The sequence below is a fragment of the Mirounga leonina genome, unplaced genomic scaffold (assembly GCF_011800145.1).
Source record: "Mirounga leonina isolate KUSES-001 unplaced genomic scaffold, KU_Mleo_1.0 Mir_94, whole genome shotgun sequence".
Classification (NCBI taxonomy): domain Eukaryota; kingdom Metazoa; phylum Chordata; class Mammalia; order Carnivora; family Phocidae; genus Mirounga; species Mirounga leonina.
This window is the reverse complement of record NW_023270855.1, coordinates 50,655,556-50,661,555: the sequence shown is the minus strand read 5'-3', so window position 1 is coordinate 50,661,555 and position 6,000 is coordinate 50,655,556.

Genomic DNA, 6,000 nt, shown 5'->3' with positions numbered 1-6,000 from the left:
CACGGCCACGTTGGAGACAGTGCAGCTGGCATCCTCCCCACTGGCCGTGGGAACTGGGCAGTTGGGCAGGGGCGGTACCTGGGGTGCACGCTGGGCCACAGCACAATGATCACTCCAGCCCATCCCTATGACGCCCCCCTGCCATGGTTCAGCCTTTTTTTTTTTTTTTTTAAGATTTTATTTATCTGACAGAGAAATACAGCGAGAAAGGGAACACAAGCAGGGGGAGTGGGAGAGGGAGAAGCAGGCTTCCCGCGGTACAGGGAGCCCGATGTGGGGCTCGATCCCAGGACCCTGGGATCATGACCTGAGCCAAAGGCAGACGTTTAACGACTGAGCCACCCAGGCGCCCCCGTGGTTCAGCCTTCTGACTTCCATCTTGCACCAGATGAGCTCCTGGGTGCTCAGCCAGCGCGTATTGAGCAGGCTCTGGCTGGCCTAGGAGTGCTTTGGACTCAAACAAATGCCTGCAGTGGGACTTCCGGTAGTGCTGGGGCGTGGCAGAAGGGCCACGCAGAGAGAGGGGCGGAGCCTAACTTGCCCCTGTCCCCTCTCCGGGTGTGTATTCATCCTTCTCTCCATTGCCATCAGCGCTCTCAGCAGGTACAACCTGCTTTCCATGGAGACAATCGACATTGATCTTATTCTTACAGAGTCAGTGGGCCTTGGGCGGGGGTTGGGGGCAGGATGGGGGGATGAGGGGGACATTCTCCATTTCACTCCCACCTCTACTCTGCACTCCTGTGGGTGTGGGGAGCTGGCAGCATGGGGAAGTGGGGTGGACACTGCTGAGGGTGGCCACATGATGAAGGGATCTCTTCAGGAAGGTTCTCAGATTGAGGCTGGCCCAGCTAAGGGGTTCATTGGCCAGCCTGTGGTCTCTCTCTACCCTAGCCCAGGCAGAGATTGACCCAAGGCCTTGACCCCTCCATGCGAGGCCCCCAGCTGCCCTGTCCAGAGCTGTCCAGGGTTCAGTGGGCTGCCTGCTCACCTCACGGACTGTGGCTGCTGTCTCTGGTTACCTGCTCAATGTTAGATAGGATCCAGCTGGGTGGGACCCCGGGATCCCATTCACACAATCCCCTGCACCCTTCTGACCCCTGCTCCCTCCAGACCTGGTAGTCATTCTCCACACCTGGGACCAGATGTTCCCATGTTACTATAAGGTTTCTACTGCTTCGGTAAAGACCCCTGGACACACACACACACACCCCCACACACACGCCCTGCTCCATGCCCGCATGTATTGAACATCGCCTGTGGGCTCAGTTACCATAAGCTCCATGAGGACAGGGGGATTTTGTTTGTTATGTGTGGTGTCCCCAGCTCTATGGACAGGGCCTAGACGTGTTAAGTACTCAATAGATGTTAGTTACAACAATGACTAAATTAATGCATGAATGGGCCTGATGCTCATCCCAATCTTGAAACCCTACCAACAGTCCCTTGTGACAGCCCCATGTGGCTTGCTTTCCGCATGCCTGACTAATTACCCTGCCACTACCTTTCCCCATCTTTCCCCAGCCCCAGGGCAGTCTGCTTTACCTTGCAGACTTCTATGCCAGTGCGTGTCTGCTCAAAGCCCTTCGTTAATCTTGGGTACTTGGGTTTGGGGACATGTGGGGGCCTTTCTGGTCTTCTCCTGCATCCCCCTCCCCCTCCTTCAGCCTCCGATCCTCCAACTCACCTGCCCACAGTTGGTTCCTGAGTACAGCGAGCTGCCCCTGAAACTCATTAGTGGCCTTGCTATAGTCTATGTAGCCGGCATCATTGTGATGCCATTCTCAAATGTGAGGGGTGTTGACCTTGGCTCTGCTGGCCCTGGACATCCTCGACATGCTGTGGAGGTACCACTTCACACTGTCCAAGGCCTGAGGCAGGGGAAATCTCATGACCCTGAGCGGAGAGTGGGAAGTTATTGAAAAGATCTAGAAGAGCTTCTTCAATCCTGCTGCAGACTGGGACCCTCGGCCAAAGGTGTGGGGAGCTGTGTATAGGAACCTGTGGCTTCTTCCCACCCCACCATGAGAGGACTCAGATTCACTCAACAGGAATTTGACTGCTGCCTTTGTAATAGATACTGTTCTAAGCATTGAGGAAGAACAGTGAGCACAGACAAGTCCTTGGGAGAGACAGACAAAAGACCCTTGTTCTATAGAAACATTTAATGACTACTTGCAGCTTGAAAAAAACTTAAGTGCAACTTCAAAACTGCTTAGGATATAATTGTGTCTATATCATCTTGTTAACATTAATGGCTTCTTGGCCTTTTAGGTAAGATCAAGTGTATTATCTTGTTAATGTTAACCTATTTTGAACTTGGAACATTTACCTTTTGTTTGTTTTTTTAAAAGATTTTATTTATTTATTTGACCGAGAGAGAGACAGCAAGAGAGGGAACACAAGCAGGGGAAGTGGGAGAGGGAGAAGCAGGCTTCCTGCTGAGCAGAGAGCCCTATGAGGGCTCGATCCCAGGATTCTGGGATCATGACCTGAGCTGAAGGCAGACGCTTAACAGCTGAGCCAGTCAGGTGCCCCAGAACATTTACCTTTTGTAATTAAAAAATATTTTAATCCCTTCTTGCTTGTGTGTAGAGGGGGATTCTCTGTCTCCTGTGTATAATTTAATTAGATTTATGCCTTCTGCCAATCTGCCATTTCAAACAAAGCATCAAAATACATTTATTAATTCAACAAATATTTATACATTTTAAAAAACAAATTCAGGGCACCTGAGTGGTTCAGTCGGTTAATGGCTGCCTTTGGCTCGGGGCGTGGTCCCAGGGTCCTGGGATCAAGCCCCATGTTGGGCTCCTTGCTCAGCGGGAAGCCTGTTTCTCTCTCTGCCTGCTTGTGCTCTCTCTCACTGTCAAATAAATAAATAAAATCTTAAAAAATAATATTCAGGGGCGCCTGGGTGGCTCAGTCATTAAGCGTCTGCCTTCGGCTCAGGTCATGATCCCAGGATCCTGGGATCCAGCCCCGCATCGGGCTCCCTGCTCCGCGGGAAGCCTGCTTCTCCCTCTTCCACTCCCCCTGCTTGTGTTCCCTCTCTCGCTGTGTCTCTGTCAAAGAAATAAATAAATCTTAAAAAAAAAAAAAAAATTCATGTTGTGTGCTAGATCCAGAAGGAAATGTAAAATTAATTTGAGAACAGGTAAAGAAACTTAAGTTCTCCAACTGGGGGTCTGGGTGGCTCAGCTGGTTAAGCATCTGACTCTTGGTTTTGGCTCAGGTCATGATCTCAGGGTCATGGGATTGAGCCCTGCATTGGGCTCTGTGCTCAGTGCAGAGTCTGCTTGAGATTCTCTCTCTCTTTCTCCCTCTGCCCCTCCCCCCACTGGCATGCACTCCCGAGATCTTTCTAAATAAATAAATAAAATCTTAAAAAAAAAGGGAGAAACTTAAGTTCTCCAAGTACTTAGAATTTTCCAAGGAAGGACATCTTTTCATGAAGTAAAAATGTAAAATGCTACATGTGATTAACAAAATGTTGACATTAATAAAGAAATTTTAAAAAGAAATATTTAATGGCTTGAGCTATGTGATGATTACATGGGTGTATATGTATGTAAACATTCATCAAGCTCTCCATTAAGATTGTACATTTTACTTTAGGTAATAGCTGAATTTAAAAGTTTTAAAATATGGGGGCACCAGTGGCTCAGTCGTTAAGCAGCTGCCTTCGGCTCAGGTCATGATCCCAGGGTCCTGGAATCGAGCCCCGCATTGGGATCCCTGCTCCATGGGAAGGCTGCTTCTCCCTCTCCCTTTCCCTCTGGTTGTGTTCCCTCTCTCGCTATGTCTCTCTCTGTCAAACACATAAATAAAATCTTTTAAAAAAAAATTAAAAAAGTTTTAAAATATAATAACTGATTCATTGAGCTATATTTACACACCTTTCTGTATGCATAATATATTTTAAAAGTCTAAACAAGTGTCACTGAGGATTTGAAGAAAGTGAAACACTTGTACACTGGCTTGTGGGAATATAAACTGGTTCAGCCACTAAGGAAAATGTATGGTGGAGTTCCTCAAAAAATTAAAAATAGAACTACCATATGATTCAGCGATTCCATTTCTGGGTATATACCCAAAAGAACTGAAAGCAGGGACTCGAACAGATAGTTATACACCCATATTCATGGCAGTATGATTCACAATAGCAAAGGCAACTCAAGTGTGCATGGATGGCTGAATGGATAAACAAAATGTGGCATACACATACAATGGAATATTATTCAGCCTTAAAAATTAAGGAAATTCTGACACATGATACAACACGGATGAACCTTGGGGACATGGTCCTAAATGAAATAAACCAGCCACAAAAGGACAAATACTGTATTAGTCCATTTATATGAGGTCCCTAGAAAAGGTAAATGATAGAAAGTAGAATGGTGGTTGCTAGGAGCTGGAGGGAGGAGCGCATGAGGAGTTAGCATTTAATGGCAACAGTTTCAGTTTTATTTTATATTTTTAAAAGATTTTATTTATTTGACGGAGAGAGACACAGCAAGAGAAGGAACACAAGCAGGGGGAGTGGGAGAGGGAGAAGCAGGCTTCCCGCCGATCGGAGAGCCAGATGTGGAGTTTGAGCCCAGTACCCTGGGATCATGACCCGAGCGGAAGGCAGACGCTTAACGACTGAGCCACCCAGGCACCCCCAGTTTCAGTTTTAGAAGATTGAAATAAGTTCTGGTGATGGATGGTGGTGATGGTTGTGCAACAATGTGAATGTACTTAGTAACACAGAACTGGACACTTAAAATGGTACATTTTATGTTATGTACATTTTACTACAATTTTTTAAAAGTCTACTTTAGGGCGCCTGAGTGGCTCAGTCGTTAAGCGTCCACCTTCCGCTCAGGTCATGATCCCAGAGTCCTGGGATCGAGTCCCACATCAGGCTCCTTGGTCGGCGGGAAGCCTGCTTCTCCTTCTCCCTCTCCCGCTGCTTGTGTTCCTGCTCTGTCTCTGTCAAATAAATAAAATCTTTTTAAAAAAATTAAAAAATAAATACAAATGGGAACAATGAGATGGCATTTTAAAAAAAAGTCTACTTTAAAAAAAAAGTGATAAGAGGGCGCCTGGGTGGCTCAGTTGGTTGAGCCACTGCCTTCGGCTCAGGTCATGATCCTGGAGTCCCTGGATCGAGTCCCGCATCGGGCTTCCTGCTCAGCGGGGAGTCTGTTTCTCCCTCTCCCACTCCCCGTTTGTGTTCCCTCTCTCGCTGTGTCTTTCTCTGTCAAATAAATAAATAAAATCTTAAAAAAAAAAGTGATAAGAGCTGAAGTCAGACTGGAGTTCGGGGCTCCTGGGCTGGGGGGCGGGGGAGCGGGGAGCGCCAGTTGAAGGCTATTAACCTAAGCGGATTAGCACATAAAACAGAGGCCTGGCAGTAACAGAGGCTCCAGGCGAGGACACTTATCCACCTCCGAAAAGCCCTATCTGCAGTCCCTTGGCCTCCGCGACACAGGGCGCTGCCCCGGGGGACAGGAGGCTACTCAGCCACCGGTAGGATGCCTCAAAGACTGCGCAGCCGCCGCACTTCCGCCTCATCAAGATTCCTGTGATTGGCCAGGCTGAAAGGAGCTCCAGCCAATCAGCTGCCGGCCCAGGGGGGCTGGTGCGCCCCACTCCAGCACGTTGACAGCCACGTGGGCAGCTGCTGGGAGGGCTCCGGCCCTTGGCTCCAGTGCCCAGCTCTGCGCAGGCGCACTTCCGCTCTGCTCAACTGGGACGGACGTGGGTGAGGGCACGCGTGGGTGGTGGTGGTGGTGTCGCGGAACTGGCCACGGCCTTCCGAGCCACCAGTGTCCCTTCTCCTGTCGAGGCAGTTACAGCTCTCATTTTCTTATGCAGCCTTACAGAAGTAACGGATTCAAACACAGGCGTTTACATATTTCTTTTTTTGTATTTATTAACACAGAGAACGACAGTGTGTGTGGAGCCCCGATGTAGACCCTTTAACGCAGAGTCCTCAAAACAACCCTAGGA